Raw genomic sequence first — 24,722 nt, 5'->3', positions numbered from 1 at the left:
CTGAGGACAATACTTGGCCATGGCTCTTTGGAAAGCAAAGTATCACTATGATTAGGAAGCCAGGGAAAGGAGGGGACAGGGATAGCTCAGTGGTTTGAGCATTGGCCTGCTAAACCCAAGGTTTTGAGTTCAATCCTTGAGGGGGCCATTTAGGGATCTGGGGCAAAAATTGGGGATTGGTCCTGCTTTGAGCAGGGGGTTGGACTATTCTGTGATTCTGTGAAATCTCTCCCTTTCTGCCCATGACTGCAGCCGGCTGGAGATGCTGCACTAGCACACACCACGTCCCCAACAGTAGCTCTGGAAGGTGGACACATGTCAGCACTCTTGCGGAGCTCCCAGGCCCCCAGGATGGAACCTTGATGTCCAGCTGCTGCGATGCCTCAGGGACGGGCATGGTGGAGATCACCAGAACTAATGGGATCTGACCAGCCTTGGTCCCATGTGCCCATGTGGACTCTGCCAGGCTTCCCACGTCACTCCTGGATGGGAGTGCTGGGGGCTTCCAGCAGTGACCTGGGAGCACAAGAGAGACAGGCTTACTAGCCCCTCAGATCACTGCAAGGCTGCAAACGCCATGGGAAGCATGGGAGGGTGACTGAGATGCATGTACCAGTTTACATGACATTGCCTGTCCCTACCCAATAAACCCTGCTGCATGCATTCTGGATCCTTCACCTCCCACATAGCAACAGAGCAAGTGGATCCAGGTTCATTGTTCTCCGCAGAGTGGACAGGACACAGCGATTGTTCCCACGGCACTGTCCTGTGTCCTCTCACTGATCGCTGTTATGATCAATTACACTGTAACCCACCAGTGCTCATCCCAGGTACATCCTCACCAAGGGAAATAGATACAAAACCAGAGAAAAATATGGGCCTGATTCCTCACTCCCTCACTCCAGTGTAAATCAGGAGTAACCCCATTGGGCCCAATTCCCCCCTCGCTCACCCCATGTAAATTAGGAGTAACCCCACTGAAGTGAAGGGAGTTATGTTGCTAAATTGACTTGAGACTGACTCAGGAAAGGCCGGGACCAGCCCTTCTCGACAGTCTGGGATGTGTCTGGTGCAGCATGGGTAATGCCAAGACCAAATAATAATGTGACTGAAATGTAGATGTCACCATCTGCCCCAGTGGGCGCCCCTGTGCAGGGGAGCCGAATTCCGGGGTCACGGGTGCACTTGGGAAGCAACCTACGCAGTCCCCATAAAGGTGCAAACCCCTCCCATGCCCCAGGGGATACAAATAGCACAGATCATTGTTGCAACACTAGGGGTACTAGCTCTGGTGTTCTAGCCAGCGTCTGTCATCCTGCCTTTCTAACCCTGCCAGCTATCTCAGCTCCGTACGTTTAGCGAGCGAGCGTTCTACATTTCTCTAGAGCCTCTCACCCCAAATTCCTGCCCAGGCCAGGCGCTGATCCAAGGCTGCTCACTCTGGGGAAACTGAACCCACTGTAAATGCAGGACCAGTGATGTGCGGCCACTTCTAGGGGAGATAGCAGCAGCCAGGTCGGTGGCCAGTTCACTGCACTTGTGGGGTAGGAGGCAAACATTATCCTAGGACACACCCTGGGGCAAATGTCTCCTCTTACAAGAAGTGCCCCTTGGACCCTCATGTCCATGCAGAAGCGGCAGGACATGAGCGTCTAGGACCTCCTATCCTAGACTGTTGTGTAACCTTGCAAATGGCAGCTGCATCCCAGTAGCACTGCCAGATGAACGAGAATCCAGCTTGGGAGGCGGGGGGAATGGGCGACAGGGCTTCCAGCTGCGTGATGTTAAACAGCTACCACCTCTCATCCCAGAGGTGGCTGCCCTGCAGTGGTGGGGGAAGAGTATATAGTTTGTTTTTTACACAATGTAGTCTGTACAGCAATCGGGGGCCCTTTGTAATGAAATTAAACAGAAGATAGAACAGTAGCAGTTCATGGAGGCCAGAGATAATACTGGAAACTTTTACCCTCTGCTAAGTGTAGGGAGATAGGTACAGGGAACAGTTTTCATCTAGGCCAGCCCAAGCAGGGACCCAAAGAAGCTGCAAAAGGCAAAGAGCTTATGCTGTCTCAGCATGTGGAAAGGAACAATAGACATGGCGATTTTTGAGCCTCCCGTGCGCTAAAGCAGCAGCTTTTGACTGGGTCCTGATTCTGCAGTTGTGCTGGTGATTTCGAGTTGAGGGGCGGTCACACAAGGGATTATTTATCAGACGCTGCCCAGCTGCGGGATCCGGTGCCATGTCTGGCTCTCCGCCAGTGCAGTGAGGTCACAAAAGAATCTGCAGCTGCAGTGCTGGGATTGACGAAGAACCGGGCAGATACTTCCCTGCTCTTCTCTAGCCCCAGGCTGCAGGAGATCCCAGTGCCTTTGTCTCACCATTCTCCTGGGATGTAAGGAAACACCAGACTAATTTTTTCATATGGGAAACTGAAGCAGAGAGGTTAAGGGACTTGCCACAGGTCCCCCAGGGTGACAGTGGCAGAGCAGGGCAGCAGCAAGCTGTGAAAGGGCTGGGACAGATGGGGCTCATTGCAGTGTTGCCGGGGGGCCTCCTATCTCTTCTGGGCACCAGCCCGTCTGGACACTGCCAGAAAAGTTGTGAAGTGAGGGGCTTTCAGTGAATTAATAAAGTTAATTCATTACTGGTCGCTGTTTTCTCTCACTCTAACGCAAAAATGAGTCTATCCATCCTATAAACAGTTAATCCTCATTATTGTATTAGTCAGCACAAATTAAGAACACTCCTAGGACAATCGGCAAATTCCCACATTGAGCAAAGAATTAATTCAATTCAAAGTTTTCTGCTAAATCAAACAATTCCATTAATAGACATTTTTAGACCCTAGTGACTGTGTGTTTTCTAAGGGGTGCACTCCATAGCAAAGTGACTGGAGCTAGTGAACCGATTGCCACCAGGCCAGCCAGGCATAGAAGAGCTGTGTTCCTTGCTGTTTAAAGGGGCGTGTGTGTCCCATATGCTGTGTCATGCTTTGCTACGTGAGTGAAAGCTGGGTCACCAAGCTAAGCAGGATTCAGATTTGACCTAGATAATCGGCCCTGGCCTCCTCGCTCAGTGGGTTCTTTTTCAATTAGCTAAAAAGGGAAGTGATTTAGCACTAATGAAAATAAATTAACTGTCCCACAAATCGCAAGGGGGCCCAGGCTGCGTCAGTGCTGGCTGGAGACATGGGACAGCAGGGAGGTGAAACGGACGCGTCAGTGGGCCTGACTCAAAGCCCGCCTGACCTGGGAGAGAGGCTGCTATAAATACTTGGAGCCTGATTCCCCATTGCCTCAGACCTACTGGGCCACTGCAGCAGCGCAAATGGAGTAAGATGCCACCGCACCAGAATAGGAGCATTTCGCACCCCCGCTGCACTGGTGTCAATGACAACAACACAAGGCGCGGAGCAACAGGGAACCAGGCCTTTGGCATGGAGACAAACGGCAAAGACAGCTTTGAGTTAGGAGGAATCTGCCCTAATTGGGACTTGAACCAGGGACCCTGGGGGAGCAGAGCTGCCCCTGGAGCCCCTGAGCTAAAGGAAAGTCACCATTAGCTTGGCCCAATGCTAATGACCTGCCCCGCCAGCTTCTAGCTAGTGCCCTATTCTCTGCTGCTGTAGCTCATACCCTGCAGCAGTGAGCAGGACTACGTAGGCGTCTGATACTGGTCTCATCCCCATACTCACATCAGCAAGGGACAAGCGAACCTACAGCTCTTTCGAGTCCATTCCTGCCCCTGTCTGCCGGAAGAGAACGGCTCCAAAACCAAACAAATCCTAGCGCTTCCGCACTCAGGATTATTTCCATTCTAGCAAAACAGCTCAATAGATGCAGCTGTTTCGTGAACACCCGAACGCTGTGCAGTGCTGGCATGGCCAGAGCTGGCAAGTCCATGCCGTAGCGCCCGAGGACACCCTGCCCGGGACAGGCATCGTAGCAGAATTGCTCCGTTGCTTAGAGAAACCGAGGACCCCGCCACCCTTAGTGGGCTGGAAAGCAGAATTCACACAGGCAGATTCCAAAGGCTAACTCTGCCCCACCTCCAAGCAGCCCAAATCTAGGCAGATTTCCTCTCCAAAAGCCTGATTTCTTAAAAAAACACGGTCAAGGCTGGGGGATCGAAGCTGCCACCTTCCATTCTGCCCATACCTCCTTGCTAGGCCCACAGGGAAGTGTTTAGTCCCCAAGGTAGAGCAAGCCACAGTTCTTGTAGCTGAGGAAATGCCTGCTGCAGCCCTGGGTCAGTCACAGACTTGCACACCCAAAGCAACCAGTGAAATCTGTGCGGTTCAGCGGGGGAAAAGCCACAGGGGATCAGGTGGTTGGTGCAAGTCTTGGCAACACTCCATGCCTCGGTTTCCCTATCTGTCAGTCACCAGAATAGAAAGATTTACTGCAGGTTTTAATTGGCTTTACTTTTGAGCAGCCCTGCAATAACTACTCCCACCACAATAACAAGCCAGTGTGCGGTCTGGCCCTAAAGAGCAAGCCTACGACAACAGATTCTCCCCAGTAACAGACCAGCCTCCAGGAACAGGCCTACGAGAACAAATTAGTGCACCCAATCCCCAGGTAGACCCTCCAGGAACAAACCCACCACCACAACAAACAGGGCCACACGTGAGCAACAGCCTGTGTAGGGGAGGGAGGGAAATCTAGCCAGGCAGCGGATCTGATCTTCCAGCTTCCAAGGGTTTATTAGAAACACAAGTGAGCTGACCAGAAATACTCAGCGAGAGAATAAGAAATAGCACCATATAGCTTGGGGGGTGGCACCTTCTTCAACCAATCGCTGATGCCACAGGAGCCAGGAGAAGCCAGGCAGTAGAGACTGCCCTTCGCAGTTTATGCCCAGTGGAAACTGCAGCCCCGTGTGTCTGAAAAGCCCTTTGCCTTAGCAGCTGTGCAGAACCCTCCATGGTCCTGGGGTGTCACTGGGGCATGGGACCATTGCTATTCATCCTAATGAATGGGGGCCTCACTAGGATTCAGAGTTGATCCCCCAAACCACAGCAGACTTTGCCCCCCTCTTCCCTTGCCCCCACTGGGCGCCTTCCAATGAACCAGGAAGGGAAATGACTTAGTGCTAACACAAATCAGTGGGTTAAAGGTTAAAGCATCCACGAATCATAGCGGGTCCGAAGCCAGGTCTGTAAACAGGTGTCCTGGGAATACAGCCCATCACCGAGCCTGCACCCTGTATAAAAGCGCCCACAGCCTTCCACTCTGGGTGACAAAGGACAACAGCTGGACAAGAACAAAGGGCAGGCAAGTCTTTGTGAGAGAAGAGCACAGCAACAGGCTGCATCTGAACCGGACACAGCAGCTGCCTCCAGGAGACGCCTAGAAACCCAAAGGCTTGGAGACAGCTCCACAGGGAGCTGCTGCCCCAGCCCTGCCAGCCCCAGCCCAGCCCAGCTTTGGCCCAGTTGGCTGCTCCGCTGTGGGGAGCTGGGCTGATGCCAGGCACTGTCGGGTGGATGGATGCCAAGAGGCTTCTGCAGCTTCGAATCACTTTCCCAAGGGGTTTGCAAGGGCAGGATCCACCTCCCATGAACAGAGCAGCCAGTATGTGCCGTTAATCAGGGGCTTTCTATAGCCTGCAGCAGCCCGGGGGACATGCTGAGACATGGTCCAACGGGAACCTGCCAGAGGGACCTGGGGACAGGTCCAAAGAGACAAGGCTGGGGAAGTGGGTAAAGATCTGGGGACAGCACTCAGCAGGGAGCATGCAGGGGGTGGGGGCCATATGGGGGACACACTCTGCAGGAATTGTGCCAGAGGAAGAATCCAGGCTCAGGATCTGAAAGGAGCATACCAGGGGAGGTGGGAGGATGTGGGATTACAGTCTGAAGGGAGTTTGCTGAGCTGAAGCCCCGCTGCAAACCTCTTCTACTGGGAAAAGGCGATCAAGCTCTTGACATTCCTGTACCCAGGCCCTGAGCTCCAGAGCAGCCCCTCTCCTGAGTTATCTGTACACAAACAGCACCTGGGAGCCTAGCAGCATTGCCAACCCCTTGCATTCAAACATCAAGAGTTGGGCCCCCCCAAAATAACAAGACCGCCTTCCAAATCATGAGATTTGAACAATAACCCATCTCGGACTCTGTTTATTCCCCTTCTGGAGCCAGAGACACGAACAGGTCACATTTCCCAGCTTTTTTCCACAACCAGGAGGGTGGGGGACTGGCCTGTTTTTTTAATAGAAGAAAAGATTTCCACATAGTCCCCTGACTCCTGGAGCTGGGGCTTTCAGAAAAGCCCCAAGCAATGTAAGAGTGGTGGTAAAACTGAGAGCAGGAGATGCCAAGTTCTGGCTACATTCTAGAAGGGAACCTCTCTTCTCCACCCTCCCATGAATCCCGGGCTTACTGGTGCAAGGTTCACCAAGCCCAGCTCCTGGGAAAAAAGGCACTGAGGAAAGGAGGCTGGGGAGCTGAGGTGCAGATGCAGAACTAACCTCCTCCGAGTGGTATGCGCTCAGCAGCCTGGCACATCTGCAGTCAAACACCGCCTCGCTCCTTGATTTCCTGCTAAAACGCTCTGGGGAGTTTCATTCTGGAACATCCTATCTAGCCGGTCCCTTCTCGGGCAGCAGAGTCCCAGCATCTGGGTTCCAAACAACAACCCCCACAACCGGGTCTTTGGCCCCTCTTTCCTAGGCTTGGGTCCTTCAAAACCTGACTAAATCAGCTGCATCAACTCCAGCATCTTCTGACCCAGCAGGCTCAAAACCTTAGTGCCCCCTGGCTTCTGATTTCATCCTCACAACAAGAAGCTCCTCTCCTGATGTTGTTAGTTCCTTGCTCCTCCCTAGGACCTGCTGCGGGGGCTGTCTTCCCTCTGCAGCCTTACTCTTGCTTCTTGAGTCCCCGCCGGCCTCTGCAACAGAGAGGAAACCCCTGGGTATGCGGTGTCCCTCTCCAGCTACTCTGGGTCCCCTTCGAATAACTTCACCTTACCTGACACACCCCATCCAGGGCCTAGCTACTCCCTTTAGCCCCTTCCTAAGTCCACCCCTTCCTTCCCAGGCCTCCCCTGGGGGGTGAACAGTCACAGGGGGCTGGACCAGCCCCATCTCTTCAAAGGGCAAGCCGCCCCTTGACAGTGAGGGAGATTTTCAAAGACCCAGGCCTGAATGGGTTTTTTCTGTTTGTCGTTAAAAAGCTTAGGATGGATGGTGCTTGCCCTCCCTGGTTTTGCTGGAGGTCTCTTTGGAGAACTAGAGAAGCAGACTGGGGATCTAAGACCTTACCTGTGACTCTCTGGGTCAGGTTTCTCAGTTACAGCAATAGATGTTAACAGAAAACAATGGGGCTTCTGTTCTTATGCTGTTCACATGTTCAGTTCTGTTCTCAGGTACATCCTGTTGGTATCAGTGGGACTGCGCCCACATGAGCAAATTCTTTGAATATGGGTGTGTCTAGATGAGGGACATTTGCACCAGGGCCAACTCTAGTTCAGACACACTGTGTGGGTGCAAAGCAGCTCTGACATTGGTCTATTTTCCGAGGTGACACTGGTGCAGATTGCATATTCTAGACAAGTCATGACGAAATTTCCCTTCTAGACAAGACTTAGTTCTCCCATGAGTGCAGGGGACTGGACTAGCTGACCTCTCGCGGTCCCTTCCACTCCTGCGATTCTATGATTCCCTCCCTGCTCGGTGCCTGTGTTGTGAACATCTCACCAGTTCTCCAGTCAGCCAAAGAGTCTGCCAGGAAATCCAGAGCAGAAAAAGCCTGCATTTGTAACATAAAACACAAGCTGATTAAAAGTAAACCAAACTTCTCTGGAACTTTCAGCTCGGGTAATGCACCATAAAGGAACAAATCAGGGTGGGCCCCCATGCTCAGGGCCCTTTCATGGGTCACCTTTAAGGTGAGGTCAGCCAAAGCCAAGCTCGGAAGCAGGGGGTTGATCTCAGAGGGGATGGATCTGACCTGGGGTAACCCTGCTGGCTTGGCCAGGATCTCCACTTGGCATTGCCAGGCTGCCCAAGCGAAAGGAACAAACAGCGTTTATAAAACCCATACACACAAAAAGAAATGATGTCTAAGGAGTTTGCTTCCCTTCTCAGTTCCAGCACATTAATATGAGACTCACATCAAGGCCAAGAGACTGAACCCTGGCAGGGGATCAAACCTCAGCTCCCAACCGCCTGGGGACAGATCCTCATTGTCACTACATCAGTGTCAATCTGGAGTAACCCCCTGGAAGCCGATGCAGCTACATCAGTGGACCCGAGATCAGAATCCAGCCCTGAGCTGGAGTTGGGCAAGGCTGTGCGTGTAATGCACCCACTCTGTCCTCCCCCTCCCCCAGCCCCTCAGGAAGGGCAACAAAGAAAGAGCTGTTGTTACGCAAGAGACATAAAACTTTTCTAAAAGAAACAGATCCAAGCAGGGAGAGAAAGGAGCCTTGAGAGGGGAACAATCTTCCAATTCAGGCCGAGCCCAGGCAGCTCCTCTGTTAATAATATTAACAGCCCTCCAGACCTCACCTCATGCCCCCACTACGCCCACCCTCGGGCCTAGATCCGGATGTCGGCGGAGCTGGACGGCGGAGCAGCAACACAGGATGCTGGGTGCAAAGGGAGAGGCTGCTCTGGCCCCGGCAAACAATGCTTTTCCAGCCCACTCCTTCATTCAAGCACTGTAGCCACTGGACGGTTGAAATCCTGGCTCCCAGGCCAGATACACAAAGGGACAGTCCATGATGCAGGTGCTTGGTAAACAGCCTCCCGACAGCTGGGTCAGGGGTGGGGAAAGGACTGAGCCAACGAAAGCCTGGAGACGAATGGAACTCCCCCCCTACCCCCCGCCCCAGACTTGGACACCTCCTGCCAGTCTGCCCATTGCCTGCAAGCACTAGATCTGCAGCACCAAGGAATGAAGGGCCAAGGTTTGCCCGTCTCGCAGCTCAGTGGTGACATTATAAATGAAGGTGCCAAAAGGCCCATCCCGCTTATTGTCAGGTCAGTAATGTACATGTCAAAACGCACCCGGCAGGAGGGCAAGGACAGATGCTTACAGAGGGCTTTGATTCCCGTATTCCATTATGTATCTTTATAACTAGAGATGGATGCCACCCTGCCCCTAGATCCTGACACCACCCTCCCTGCTCAGGGACCATTCAGATATGGATCAGACCTACAGGGCAGGGACCTGTCCCTGGTTATTCGCCTGCTGCAGCCTGACCCCTGTTTCCTCAGCACTGTGTTCCTTCCCAGCGCTGCTCACACGCCCCCATGATCGCACTGGGCAAGGGGTATATGTGGGGCATGCACATGGGTGTTGGACCAGGGGGCATGCATGGGATCCTGGACTATGGGTGGGGTGCTGGATCCAGGAGGCACCTGCAGAGCCTTGGAATAATGGGTGGGCTTGCCGGGCCCTGCGGGAGCACACAGCAATGCAGGGCCCACAATTCCCACAACCGCCAGCTGGAAAAAGAAATGGAAGGAGGGTGAGTTACAGTTATATTCCCCCTGCCGCCCTTCAATCCGAACACTGCTCATGTTGCCTATTGTAGGGCTGGTCATGGGAGAACTAGGACCAGTACCCCTGACTCTTGTCATTTTTGATTGAAAGGAATAAAGTGAATGGCAAGGCTTTTAATAGACAGATAATCAAGTAAGTGGGGTCACATGTATGGGGCCCGCCCAGGCTGTCTGGGGGTTAATAGCTCTGTAGGACACTGACTCCACTGTAGGATCACTCGTGACTCCACTGAATCCTCATGTCGTTTACTAATCAGCTGCTGATCACATGCACGAACCATCCTGGAGAACCTCAGCCTGTGGCCATAGCAAGATCATCACTAATGTATTTTTCATGGCAATGAACAGTGTCAACTGGAGCCACAGTGCCATGCCCCTTCGGGTCGGGGGGAACAGGACACTGGCCCCTTTAAGTGAAAAATCGCAGCGATAAAAAGTGATCTGTGAGTGGCTGGGGAGGTCAGTTTCCCTGTCTTCTCTCCCCCAGGCACATACTGCTAAAAGCTGAATCTCCCTCTCCTGCTCCACCCCTGTTAACAGCAGGCCTGGGGGAGGTGCTGATGGGTTAGGGATTCAGCAGATCTCCCCATCAGTTCCAGGCCAGCTTCACTCCCTCCTCCCAGCCTGAGTCACAAGCCCTGAGATGTGGCTTCCACTAGCCCGCCTGTCTGAGGCCAAGGGGGAGGTCTCTTCTCACCTACCCAGCCCTCTGGGCAATGAGTCTTCACACTGTCATCCACCCCCTCAGTCCTGGCGCAGCACAGCAGAGAAGGGCAGTATCCCTTCCCAAAGGGATTGCAAAGGATCCAGAGGTGAGCCACAAAGATGATCAAAGGGGTGGAATGCAAGCCCTATGAGCAAAGGCTGCAGGAACTGGGTACATTTAGTTTGGAAAAGAGGAGATTGAGCAGGGACATGAGAGTGGTCTTCAAATACTGGAAAGGCTGCCAAGCTGGGGAAAAGTTGTCCTCTCTTGCTGCCGAGAGCGGGACAAGAGGCAATGGGGTCAAACCACAGCAGAGCAGATTTAGATTAAATCTCCAGAAAAGCTGCCTGTCAGAATAGCAGGACAATGGGACAGACACCTCGGGAGTGAGTGGAAGCTCCTTCACTGGAGGGTTTCAAAAGGAGGCTGGAGCCCTCTGTCTGGGGTGGGTTAGACACAACAACTCCTGCATCTTGGCAGGCGTTAGACTTGCGGCCCCTCCTAACCCCGTGGTTCTACGATTCTATTGTTTGTGAGCCCTTGAGTGGCGCTCACTATGTTCTAGATTTGAGGGTGAGAGCCGCTGAGCCTGGCCTGGTTCCGTGCAGTTAGTAAACAAGCCGTGCCTTGACACGGCCAGCGGGTCAGCCCCCAGGAGGGAGAGCATGGAGGGCGCATGGAGCGATTGGCACTTCTAGGTGGGTCAACGTTCATGTGAGTGGTTGCCAAAATGAAGAAGGAATGATCACACATGATCACAGCACTATATGCCTTCCTAGGACCTCTGAGCCCACAATCCAGCTCACTGCCATCCGCCACACGGCCAGTAAATGGCATTATCCCCATTAGGAGGGGGAAACTGAGGCACCAGGCAAATCATGAGCTGCAGGACATAGGTACAAGCCCAGTGAAATCAATGGACCTGCCTACACCCAGGCTACTGTAGGTTGTTATTTTTATTACAGTAGGGCCTACATGCTCCTACAAAGACTGGGCCCCGTTATGCTGGATGGTGTGCGGACACATCACAGGAGACAGGCCTTGCCTCCAAGCGCTTACGCTCGAAATAGACAAGACAAAGGATGGGAGGAGGAACTGAAGTCTTGCACAGAGACAAAATGGGAGAACAGGGGACCGAACTCAGGAGTCCTGACTCCTACTGACGCGCCCTAATGACCAGACACCACTCCTTTCCCTGAGCGGGGATTGGAAGCCAGGAGTCGAGAAGCCCCTCCACTGCTCTAACCCTTCGACGGCGCTCCCATGCCGCACAGCCCTCAGAAATCCTGGGTGGGCTCACACAAATGCTGCCTCCTGCTAAAACACACACATCCAGCCAGGCTAACAGAGCCAGATACAGTGGACAGCACCCTGGGTGATCACCCTGGGGCCCCTCCTAGGCCTCAGGGTGCACAGGGTGGGGCATTTGTATTGGAGCAGGGAGTCAGCACCCCACTCTGCCTGGATTTACTAAACCCAACACTAGAGCCAAGTACCCCTCGTCTTCTCTCCTACCTGGCAACACAACGCCACCCTAGGCTTTGGATAGGCCAGGCCATAGAAGACAATGCGAGCAGGGGAGCGGAGAGGTGATGTTTGGCGTGGGAACAGCGGGGAAGTCCTGGAGGAGATTTAGCCAAGCTGCTGGAGGCGTAGTGGGATTGCCAGAGCCAGGGGGTCTGCTAGGAGCAAATCGATGATTGTTACAGCAGAGGGCTTGGTCCCCAGCCCAGAGACACCTTCCAGGCAGGGGGGATTCGGAGTCAGGGTGGAAGAGGGTTGGAATTCCAGATAGGGAGGCACTGGGACAGCCCTTTGGGGAGGGGATTGCGAAGCTTGGGGAAAGAAACAATGTTTGGATGCAGACAGCAGGTTGGATTATCATCATCGATTACGTATATTATGGTAGCACCAAGGAGCTCCAGTCATGGATCAGGATCACAATGTGCTAGGTGCTGTACATTATTTACTAGGTGTATTACTAGGGGAGCATGTAGAAGGGCCAGGTATGGGTCAGGTCCCCATTGTACTAGGTGCTGTACAGACCCAGAACACAATGAGAGTCCCTGCCCTAAGGAGCTTGCAGTTGAAGTAATCCAGTCCCATCCTCGTTGCTCTGCTACTTAAGTCTCTTTACTGCCACCATGGCAAGGAGCCTGATTGACACCCTTGGAAATTGCATCTCTCCAAGCTCAGAGCAGGCACAGCCCAGACTGTCTTCCCCATACACTGACCAGCCACTGTGTTTGACCTGGAATGGCTCCTCCTAGGAGCGAGGAGGATTAAGTCTCCGTGAGCTACTTGATGGGTGGTTTCTCTGCTAAGCAACAAGGCCAGTTACGAGGCACCATGAAGTGGACAGAACATTTCTTCCTGTCCCCAGCCAGTAACCAACTGTTGCCCTGAAGCATGTGGGTTAATTGGCAGCCACAGTTATCTTTACCTTAATTAATTATTACTCACTTAAAATTTGTACAGTGCTTGGAAAACGCAAACACCATAAACCAGATGCTGCACTCAGTTACACTAGTGTAACTCCATAATCATCATCATCCCTACCTCCTACATAGCACTTTCCATGCATAGATTTCAAAGGCGTTATCATTATCCCCATTTTACAGAGGAGGAAACTGAGGCAGAGAGTGGTGCCAGGACTTGCCCAAGGTCACCAGCAGGCCAGTGGCAGAGCCAGGAATAGAAGCCAGGGTTCAACACCACCGAGTCTGCTGCTTTACTCCTGCTTTACTCTTGTGTAAGTGATGGCAGGCGCTAGCCCCGTAAGTACCACGGCCCAGCTCCTCAAACACATTTAAGTGCCTAACTCTCATTGATTTCAATGGGAGCTAAGTGCCTAAATCTCTTGGAAGAACTCTTGGGTCCTACTGTGATTCTGTACTCCTCTGATGTAACTTCAGGTGCTGTCCTTACCCTTCGGAGTGTCTAATCTTTCAACTCAGCAACATTCTGCAGCAGGGAATAGCACAGGTGAACGGTCTGACAGAATGTCTTTGTTGCCTACGATGTTGGAGACCAGTTTGTGTGTGGCAGATCCGTCCTGTCCAGGCTTGAACCAATGGAACCAAAAGCTTAAAGAGCTTAAAGAGGTCCTGGTATTAGCTGCCTATTGTCGTCCTACAATGGGCCGTGACTAGTAGTAGGAGAAAGCTACAGTGGGTACAAGGCTCAGTTAAGTTAAATGGCAATCAGTAACCAACAGGAGCTCTCAGTAATCACAGCATTAATATTCTCTTTCCTGGCCATTGGCCACTACACAGGGACCCTGTTATGTTCTGAACCCACTTTCAAAACATCTTGCTTCATGGGTTGATTCAGCTCACGGAGAAAGTGGTGTCAGCCTGTGGGAGCTGGGGCCGGGGCCATGTAATAAAGGCACCAAGAGCGCTCCCGGGGAGCCAGGCTCCAAGGGAGAGCGGGGCTGGAACAGCCAGGCAGGGAAGTAGGCACACTCACAGCACTGTATTGGGGCCCAAGCTGAAAGAGCAGGAGGCTGTGGGGAGTGGGTGTTGTAGGTCAGGATTGAGGGGCATGGGGAGACATGTGTGAGGCCCAACATTGGAAAATTAGGGGGAACCGCAGGCCTGCACTGAAGGGCATTAGCAAAGACATATTGGAAGGCTCAGGTCTGGAAAAACAGGGCGGCTGTGGGTCAGGACTGAGGGGCACCAGGAGATCTGAGTGTTGGGGAGGAGCCCAGGGCTGGAATAACCTGGGGTCTTCACGTTGGCATTAGCAGGACATCTGCAGAGCTGGGTGGAATCCAGGCATGGAACAGCAGAGGGGCGTTGTGGGTTAAGACTGAGGGGCATCAGCACAGGTGTGAGAAGACACTCACAATGCCTGCTTCTAGCTAGTGATCTGTACCCCGCAAGCCATTCTCACCCATGCTTGGGGTCCATGCAGAATGTGACTGTGTGGTGTGTAAGTAACCACATAGAATCATAGAAGCATCATAGAATATCAGGGTTGGAAGGGACCCCAGAAGGTCATCTAGTCCAACCCCCTGCTCGAAGCAGGACCAATTCCCAGTTAAATCATCCCAGCCAGGGCTTTGTCAAGCCTGACCTTAAAAACCTCTAAGGAAGGAGATTCTACCACCTCCCTAGGTAACGCATTCCAGTGTTTCACCACCCTCTTAGTGAAAAAGTTTTTCCTAATATCCAATCTAAACCTCCCCCACTGCAACTTGAGACCATTACTCCTCGTTCTGTCATCTGCTACCATTGAGAACAGTCTAGAGCCATCCTCTTTGGAACCCCCTTTCAGGTAGTTGAAAGCAGCTATCAAATCCCCCCTCATTCTTCTCTTCTGCAGGCTAAACAATCCCAGCTCCCTCAGCCTCTCCTCATAACTCATGTGTTCCAGACCCCTAATCATTTTTGTTGCCCTTCGCTGGACTCTCTCCAATTTATCCACATCCTTCTTGAAGTGTGGGGCCCAAAACTGGACACAGTACTCCAGATGAGGCCTCACCAATGTCAAATAGAGGGGAACGATCACGTCCCTCGATCTGCTCGCTATACCCCTACTTATACATCCCAAAATGCCATTGGCCTTCTTGGCAACAAGGGCACACTGCTGACTCATATCCAGCTTCTCGTCCACTGTCACCCCTAGGTCCTTTTCCGCAGAACTGCTGCCTAGCCATTCGGTCCCTAGTCTGTAGCTGTGCATTGGGTTCTTCCGTCCTAAGTGCAGGACCCTGCACTTATCCTTATTGAACCTCATAAGATTTCTTTTGGCCCAATCCTCCAATTTGTCTAGGTCCTTCTGTATCCTATCCCTCCCCTCCAGCGTATCTACCACTCCTCCCAGTTTAGTATCATCCGCAAATTTGCTGAGAGTGCAATCCACACCATCCTCCAGATCATTTATGAAGATATTGAACAAAACCAGCCCCAGGACCGATCCTTGGGGCACTCCACTTGATACCGGCTGCCAACTAGACATGGAGCCATTGATCACTACCCGTTGAGCCCGACAATCTAGCCAGCTTTCTACCCACCTTATAGTGCATTCATCCAGCCCATACTTCCTTAACTTGCTGACAAGAATACTGTGGGAGACCGTGTCAAAAGCTTTGCTAAAGTCAAGAAACAATACATCCACTGCTTTCCCTTTATCCACAGAACCAGTAATCTCATCATAAAAGGCGATTAGATTAGTCAGGCATGACCTTCCCTTGGTGAATCCATGCTGGCTGTTCCTGATCACTTTCCTCTCATGCAAGTGCTTCAGGATTGATTCTTTGAGGACCTGCTCCATGATTTTTCCAGGGACTGAGGTGAGGCTGACTGGCCTGTAGTTCCCAGGATCCTCCTTCTTCCCTTTTTTAAAGATTGGCACTACATTAGCCTTTTTCCAGTCATCCGGGACTTCCCCGGTTCGCCACGAGTTTTCAAAGATAATGGCCAATGGCTCTGCAATCACAGCCGCCAATTCCTTCAGCACTCTCGGATGCAACTCGTCCGGCCCCATGGACTTGTGCACGTCCAGCTTTTCTAAATAGTCCCTAACCACCTCTATCTCCACAGAGGGCTGGCCATCTCTTCCCCATTTTGTGATGCCCAGCGCAGCAGTCTGGGAGCTGACCTTGCTAGTGAAAACAGGCAAAAAAAGCATTGAGTACATTAGCTTTTTCCACATCCTCTGTCACTAGGTTGCCTCCCTCATTCAGTAAGGGGCCCACACTTTCCTTGGCTTTCTTCTTGTTGCCAACATACCTGAAGAAACCCTTCTTGTTACTCTTGCAATCTCTGGCTAGCTGCAGCTCCAGGTGCGATTTGGCCCTCCTGATATCATTCCTACATGCCCGAGCAATATTTTTTTACTCTTCCCTGGTCATATGTCCAACCTTCCACTTCTTGTAAGCTTCTTTTTTATGTTTAAGATCCGCTAGGATTTCACCATTAAACCAAGCTGGTTGCCTGCCATATTTACTATTCTTTCGACTCATCGGGATGGTTTGTCCCTGTAACCTCAACAGGGATTCCTTGAAATATGAAACATGAAAAATGAAACATGCTGTATCATTCCTGGGAGCCTGCTGCACAGGATTATGCTAGGCAATCTCAGCTTTCATTCTGAACCCCAACCAGCCAACCAACCGTAAGGCTTCAAAATGTGACTGGAGGGCAACCAGTGGTGCGATGCCTGCTGAGTCTGCAGCCAGCATGGGACAATGAGTGAGCTGTCCAGATGCGCCCAGGAAAATCAATAGGAAGATCTCACCAGTAACCCAGAGGAATGAACTGGCTTGTTCAAATCAGCGGGTGTTGATTCTGAAATGTAATGATGTTAATGCAAATGTCACCATCAGTAATTATTTCACTGCTGTTATTTTAGCAGAAACATCCAACTAATGACCATCTCCAGCCCCGTGGGTTGCAGAGGCAGATATGGGGGTTGTATGGGGTATGGAGTAAAGTAGGGCAGCTAGTTTCTGACATGGGTTGCTGGAGGTGAGATATGAGGAATACAAGGCCCAGCACCATTTTAAGTCACCTCCACCCCTGCCAGAAGGTGGTCCAAAACGGGGAGGCACTATCATGGGAGAGATGCAGGGACAGGCTAGAGATGATGGTGGCCTCACATGGTACATTTCCAAAGTGCCTTTCATAGCACAGAATCCCAAAGCTTTTTATAGTCTATTTATCCAATGGAATGCAGCTATGTCTGGGGTGAAGCAACAGCCAACTAACACATGGCCCATCAGTGGGAGAAGGGAAAAATTTAACAAATACAGGGCAAACACCTGCCAAGGGCCTTATCCTGGACTGCCATGGGATTTTTAATTTTAATAACTCAGCATTTCTATAGAGAGTGCCTTCCACTGTGATTATTTATTTCTCTGGCAAAAGAGCTTAGAAGAGATGCATAGTGAGAGACAGCGGCTGTCCTAGAACTCTTAACAGTCTGAGGATTTCAAAATAGCTACATCCAGCAATACCACTGTGAGGTCAGTAAGGGATATATAGTACTCAGAGCACCCACCTCTAGAGGGAAACACAGCAGCTGTCTAGGACAGGAAGTGGAGAATACCAGACCTAGTGGAAACTGCAGGGGAAATTTCATGAGGCAGGCTGCCATTTCCTGAGTTGGAGATACTAGCTCTTCTAAAGATGCCATGATTGATCACAGGACCCCCCCCCCCCCCCAGTTTTATATCTCATCTGAAGACAGCACCCGACTACCAGCTCAATACTGAGCCAGCAGAAGCATCAACTCCCAGAGGTCCCCCCTTCAAATACTGAACGAGCCCAGGTCTGTTTGGATTGATTAGCCATGATCACAGCTTCCCTTCCAGATACAGTGGAAAGATGCGGAAAGCAGCTCTGACAAAATATGATCAGGGAGAGAGGCCAGGTCGAGGCTGGAGGACCCAGCTGGTCTTTTCCTACCTCCACGGTCTGTCATTCCAACATCTATGGCAAACTTCTGCAGAAATACTCCCCCTTTATTGTGTAGATAGGGTGGAAGGGTTATATTTGTACCAGTAAATGTTGGTAACCATCCATTTCACCAGACACGCACAAACCAATGGGGAAAAAAACCCCATTTCCATCCACAATAATTGCAATTTACAGACAGGCAAAATAAAAAAAAGGCTGCTTGAGAACTTATTCGAGTTTGATTTAAGGATATTTACTTTGTCTATTTTGACCTGTGGTGTGGCTATTTGTGTTTTCATCATCATAAAGCTTTTACTTTTTGAACCTCAATGTCGACCGTCAATAAATAATTATCTGACCCCCACAATTTTCTCCACAACTTGTGAAAATTTAAACTGATACAAAAATTAAAAAGCTTCAAAATACATTGATATTATCCATCAAAATGATAAAACCAACAGAAATCAAATTCTGCTATGCCTATGCAGAGAGCACCTCTGTATATTTAACATCATGGAAGATTAGGGTTGGAAGGGACCTCAGGAGGTATCTAGTCCAATCCCCTGCTCAAAGCAGGACCAATCCCCAACTGAATCATCCCAGCCAGGGCTTTGTCAAGCCAGGCCTTAAACACCTCTAAGGATGGAGGTTCCACCACCTCCCTAGGTAATGCATTCCAGTGTTTCACCGCCCTCCTACTGAAAAAGTTTTTCCTAATATCCAACCTAGACCTCCCCCACTGCAACTTGAGACCACGGCTCCTTGTTCTGTCATCTGCCACCACTGAGAACAGCCGAGCTCCATCCCCTTTGGACCCCCCTTCAGGTAGTTGAAGGCTGCTATCAAATCCCCCCTCACTCTTCTCTTATGCAGACTACATAATCGGTGTCCTAACATCTTGAAAAGAACCTCTAGGTTTTTTTTAAAAAGGATCCCCTCACATCCCAGCCTAGAAGTAGCCAGATTCAGGTGCTGGATGACATGACACAGTGACATAAAAGAACAGTTGCCTCCCCAAAGGTGGAGGCTAACTGACCAGAAATAACCACCAAACCAAACAACGCCTGACAAGGCCCCGTACATCCTAGTCCCTCGCATGCCCCTGGGCAGAAGGTCGATAGACCCAGGCTATTTCAGACCCAGGTGGGCAGGGATGGGAAAGCCCGGGGCTGCCTAGGGAGAGCCCTGCCAGTAATTTTGTCAGCGTGACTTGCACCCCAGAGGGTGAACTGCTCGGCCCTGCCAGCTTCCCCCGAAGTCAACAGGGATTGACAGACACTCAGCACCTTGCACAGTCGGGCTCCTACACATTGGGCAACAGGCTGACAGCGCTGCGGGGCACTGGGTCAGCAGGTGTGGGCTGAGGTGACATAGGGCTCTGCCTGTGCCCAGCCCTCAGCTGCCCCCTTTAACAGGGTCCTCGCCCCACTCGGGCACGCAGGCGGGGCAAGGGCTTATCTGCACGGGTGGTCACCACCAGGCCAGCTTCAGGCTGGCTTGGCTCAGGGGGGTTCGCCGCCACCCACCACAGGCCTCCTGCTCAGCCTCCCACCAGGGCCCCTGCACAGGTGCCTGGCAGCCATTCACCGGCTGCACCAAAGGAAGCTGCACCCTAGGCCTCCGGGGGAGATTCAGCGGCAAGCCGCAGAGCCAGGGCTCTTGGACAATGGCTCCCCCGTCGCCAGCCACCAGTGCTGGCAGCAGGGGCCGGCCACGGGGAGGCAGATGGAGTCCAGGTGGATCAGGGTCTCTCCCTCCTGTCACTTTAAAGCAGCGGTCAGAGGCGGGCGAAGAACTCCGGCTCCCCTGAAGGATTCGGGGCGGTGGCAGCGGGGCCGGGTGTCACAGACCTGCGGGGGGCCGGAGGGAAGAGGCGGACCCCGGCAGTGGGGTGGGGATGGGGCGAGCCTGGCCCCTCCCGGCACCGGGTGGACACCCCTCGGGAGGCAGGTGCCGGGCGCTGCCCCCGGGGAAGCTCCCGGTTCCGCTCTGCCGGCCACGTCCCGGCCGGGGCGCAGGAGCAAAGCGCGGAGCGCAGCGGGGACCGGCCCGGCGCCCCTGCCCCTGCCCGCGCCGGGCTCCGGCCAGCCCCGCTGCAGCGCGCCCGGGCGGGGCTGGCTGCGGGGGGCTCGGGGCCGGGGCTCGGGGCCGGGGCAGCCCGGGGGGGGGGGTCGCGGCTTTGCAGCCGCGGGAGGGACAGAGGCGGGGCGCAGCGGAGCGTGGCCAGGGACCGGAGCGTGGCCCGCGGGGTCGCTCTCACCTCGGCCCGGGCCCGGCCGGCTGCCGGGCGGGGGAATCCGAGGCCTTCGGCTGTCGGCTCCCAGCCCCCGGCCAGCCCCGCCGCCGAGCGCCCGCGGCGTGTGACCGCACCCGGGGGGGGGAGGTGTGGGGCGGGGGGAGGGGAAGGGGGTGTGTGTGTGTGCAGAAGTGTATGTGGGGGGAGGGGAAGGGGTGTGTGCAGAGGTGTGGGGGGTGTACGTGGGTGGGGGGAGGGGAAGGGGTGTGTGCAGAGGTGTGGGGGGTGTACAGAGGTGTGGGGGGAGGGGAAGGGGGTGTGCAGAGGTGTATGTGGGGGAGGGGAAGGGGTGTGTGCAGAGGTGTGGGGGGTGTACAGAGGTGTGGGGGGAGGGGAAGGGGGTGTGCAGAGGTGTATGTGGGGGAGGGGAAGGGGTGTGTGCAGAGGTGTGGGGGGTGTACAGAGGTGTGGGGGGAGGGGAAGGGGGTGTGCAGAGGTGTATGTGGGGGGAGGGGAAGGGTGTGTGCAGAGGTGTGGGGGGTGTACAGAGGTGTGGGGGGAGGGGAAGGGGGTGTGCAGAGGTGTATGTGGGGGGAGGGGAAGGGGTGTGTGCAGAGGTGTGGGGGGTGTACAGAGGTGTGGGGGGAGGGGAAGGGGGTGTGCAGAGGTGTGGGGGGTGTACGTGGGTGGGGGGAAGGGGAAGGGGTGTGTGCAGAGGTGTGGGGGGTGTACAGAGGTGTGGGGGGAGGGGAAGGGGGTGTGCAGAGGTGTATGTGGGGGAGGGGAAGGGGTGTGTGCAGAGGTGTGGGGGGTGTACAGAGGTGTGGGGGGAGGGGAAGGGGGTGTGCAGAGGTGTATGTGGGGGGAGGGGAAGGGGTGTGTGCAGAGGTGTATGTGGGGGGAGGGGTGCCTGTTGCTCTTAGCAGCTTCATCAGGGACAGGGCTAACATCCGCAGCAGCCAGGCATGCCCTGCCTTACAGCCCCGACCCCCGCCAGCCAGCGTGGTAAGGCAGCCCACAGGGAGGGCTGGGCATACAGCAGGGGGTGGCTTTGCGCATGCAGAGCACGGGGAGGGGGGGGGGGATTTACGGCCACCTGCCGGGGTAATTTCCTCTGGACAGTGACATGTTGTCTACGCTCCGTTCCTTGTCCCTACCCCCAGGTTTGGACACCCGAGCGCAGGAATGCACGCCTGCCCTGTGCGCTAATGGCCACGCGGCTCGCAGACACGGCTAGGGCAACACCCAGTGGCACTAGCCTCCTCAGTGGGTGTAGCCTTGACACACTTCCCCCTCCGCATACACCATGGTACCTTTGTTTGCCTGGATGGAGCCCAGTGAGACCTGCAGGGGCCCTGTACAGAGGCTGGTAGCTACTCAGGACACTCCAGGCACAGGTGAGCTGAGACCTGATGGCCAAGCTAGCTGGACCGGCCTTTCCAGCCATAGACCACGGCCTGCGAGGGGCTGGCCTTCCTCTGGGCACCTCTTGCTGATTGCTGTGCGAGAGCAGGAGTGGTAGCAATCACCAGGGATACATGTACAGCGTCGTGCCCATGCAGCAGTCTTCCTTGCAAGAGGCTCAGGACTTTGCCAGACTATCACCTTGCTGTGTGGGCTTAGGCGAGTCCTGGCCTTTGTCTGTGCCTCGGTTTCTCCATCTGTAACATGGGGATCATGCTGACGGTGCTCCCAGCTTTTTCATGGGAATGAATTAGTTATAGCCTGATTTTAAGAGATGCTGCCTCCCGTGGGGGTCTGTGGGAGCTACCGCTGCCCGGCGCTGCTCAGGACAAGTGCTCTGTGCTGCTGCGTGGAAGACGGATCTTCTCAGTTGGCTCAAAGTGCCAGAAAATTCACCCAGACCAAGATTCTTCTCAGTTCAGACAGCATCCAAGCAACTCATGGCTCTGATAAGGGGCCTCTCCTGGCCTGTATATGCAGCAGTGTTGATGAGCAAGGAATTATGCTAATTGGGAGGGATAACTCAGGGTTGTGAGTTCAATCCTTGAGGGGGCCATTTAGAGATCTGGGGTAAAAATTGGGGATTGGTCCTGCTTTGAGCAGGGGGTTGGACTTGATGACCTCCTGAGGTCCCTTCCAACCCTGATAGTCTATGATTCTCATGCTCAAATAAATTGGTTAGTCTCTAAGGTGCCACAAGTACTCCTTTTCTTTTTGCGAATACAGACTAACACGGCTGTTACTCTGAAACCTATGATATGATTCTATGCCCTCTTTGTCTCTGCCCAGGGTGGGCCTGAGAGGTAAGTGGGTCAGGGAATGTCCCTGTGACAGGTTCGCTGCTTGAGGCTGGAACAATTCCCAGCTGGTGACAGAGGTCTGAGGACACGCTAGTATGGGTGGTAGTGATTACAGGTGCTTTTGGCTAGCCTTGAGGGCACTTTAACAGCATTACAACCACACAGCTCAAAATCCTATCATCCCCCACTGAAATGCAGCCACCTCTGGGGCAAGATGTGACAGCTGTTTAACAAGGCACAGCACCACTGAACAACACTTGGAAGTAAGACGTGAAGGCAAATATTGCATTTAGCTGACACTGCAGGGGCAGTTTGGGGAGGGAGAATGCCATGACCAGAGCTGGGGTTTGGCCCAGACAACTCTGGCTCCGGGGAGAGGCCATGGGACATTTGTTGGCTGGATGCTCCTGCCTTATCTTTTTGTGTCCTCTGAAAACCAGAGAGACACTCTGCCCTAGGAGCTGACTCAGTGGGAAGAGCCCCTCCTATGGAGCCACTGCTTGCTACAGCCCTCAACTATCCCTTTTAAAACTAGAGTGGACATGGCCCTAAAAAAGGGGCTAGAGAGGACAATCCTGGATTACCAGCAAGATGCTCTAATTGCATTTGGTCACCTCTAACTTCTAGCAAGGCTGGCCTCCCCTCCAAGCACTGATCCAGCCTAAGCCATGGAAAGCTTGCATGAGCTAGTAGGTTGGGGATTCGAATGCACACTCTTGCTCTAAGGCAAAGTGCCCTGGGATCTGAGGACCATGTGGTCAGGACCTGGTCTCTCCCAAAAGCTGGCTGCTGCCTGAATGGTCCAGGGAAAAAGCCCTCAACTCCTGCCAACCCATGCAACGCTACACCCAGAACCTTGGGCTAGGGCAAGAGAAGAAAATCCCACTTCACAGCAGCCAAGCCAGCTGCCGGCACCAACCTCCCTTCTGATCTTACAAACTCAGTGGAGGAATAGCCTCCCCAGGTTCTGCTCAAGAAGTAAAAATGATCCCCTACAATATGGAGAAAGGACAGACCATGATTCTTATTGGGAAGTGTTTATCTACACACACAAGCCCCGTAAGAGAAGCAACTGGCACTTGGCATGTTGGGGTAGTGGTTGCCAGCCATCCCCCTTCCTTCATCCAGGCCCCAGCATCACATAGGGCTTTGATCTTGCATCTGCTGGCAGGCCTGCAGCAGCCAGATTGTGGGATGGCTGCCTAGCGGAAGAGAATGATCCCCTGAGGCTAAGCCCCCTGTACAACAGGCTCAAACCCTGAGGCAGAGCCACTGCTTCCTCTACCTCCAACTCAATCCCTGGCCCTGGCTCTTTCTCCAGCTCTGGGGGTTATTGTGGGTGCCTCAGAGGCAGGCAACAGCAGAATGAAGGCGCTCCCAGGAGCTGGCGGTCAGTCTGGTTTAGCCAGACTTACCCAAGAGTTTGGGAATATATGTGCCAGCTGGCACATGGTGGATGCGTGTGTGTGTAAATGGGAGGCGGTATCACCTGGATTGAGGGTGAGGAAGGAATGTGTGAGGGGTGGGGGAGTGTGCAAAGGGATGCATGACTAGTATAGGGGGACACTTGCGGTGGAGTCATGTCTGGGAGGGTGAGCAGAGAAGCACAAGTGAGTGACTGAGGGGTGTGTGCCAGGGATGAGCAAGATGGGGTACCAAGGTGTGGCAGGGGAATATGAGCATACAAGAGAGCATATGGGCGTGTGGTTGGGTGGAGGGAAGGCATGTGGGAGGGAGCGAGTCCCATAATCGGGTTCCTCAGTTCTAGCTAATAACTACCCAGTATCAAACCTCTCATTCCTGAGCAAGCTCCGAGACTCTAGCCAAAGGTTAGCTTCAATTAGATGAGCTTGTAGTTAACATCTAGACCCAGCAATACCTCGGTTCATGCCACTTTAATGGCATTGATGGATGATCTGTCAGTGGATGGAGGGTAGACAGACATCCATTCTCATCCTCTTGGACCTCTCTGCAGCATTCAGTGCTGTCGACCGTGGGATATGGCTGTCTGAGCTGAGAGAAGTGGGAGGGGTCATGGGGAATTGTGCTAAGATGCCTTAAGTCCTTCCTGGATGAACACACCTAGTGAACGGTGATGGGACACTGCACCTCACCCCTAGACCTCTCCCTTGTGCACTCCCACAAGGATCAAGCCCAGTCCAGTGCTTGTCATAGTCTACCCGCAGCTCCAGGCGAGCTAGTCAGATGACATGGACTCAAATGCCAGCAATATGCAGACGACGCACAGCTCCACTTATCTGTCACCGCCTATGATCATGCCACTCCCAGTGTTTGGATGAGATCAGCTCAAGGACGAAGAGATCAAGCTGAACCCGAGCAAGCCGGAGGGGACGCTGGTGGGCAGAGGAGAGCATTTTGAGGAGTTTGCAGCCATGGTGCCATCTCCTTTGGATGAAGGGTTACGTCAACAGCTGGCCAGTTCGTTCCATAGTTAGGCATATGCTTGGATTCTTTGCTGATGCTAAGCTCTCAGACACCAGCCTCCACAAGAAATTCTGTCTCTCATCTACGGCTGGCTAGGAGGCTTCATCCCACCCTGACCGAAGAGGAGCAGTCGTCAGTCTACTCTCACTTT

At 53.3% G+C, this 24,722-nt stretch overlaps 1 protein-coding gene across 5 annotated transcripts in view; it reads right to left on the bottom strand.

Moving 5' to 3' along the window:
• The window catches only part of NAV1 (neuron navigator 1), a 294,663-nt gene that overhangs the window by 226,041 nt on the left and 43,900 nt on the right, over window positions 1-24,722 (bottom strand). For 4 of the 5 annotated variants that reach the window (XM_073319524.2, XM_073319528.2, XM_073319527.2 and 1 more), the window contains exon 1: window positions 19,887-19,968. The exons of the other annotated variant lie outside the window; for it this stretch is intronic. The gene's annotated coding sequence lies outside the window, so the exon portion shown is untranslated. Of the gene's footprint in view, window positions 1-19,886; window positions 19,969-24,722 lie in introns of those variants that run through there. 5 annotated transcript variants of the gene reach the window in all.

Source organism: Lepidochelys kempii, chromosome 21, assembly GCF_965140285.1.
Source record: "Lepidochelys kempii isolate rLepKem1 chromosome 21, rLepKem1.hap1, whole genome shotgun sequence".
Lineage (NCBI taxonomy): Eukaryota > Metazoa > Chordata > Testudines > Cheloniidae > Lepidochelys > Lepidochelys kempii.
The sequence above is the reverse complement of the archived record's forward strand: the minus strand, read 5'-3'. Positions and strand labels throughout refer to the sequence as shown.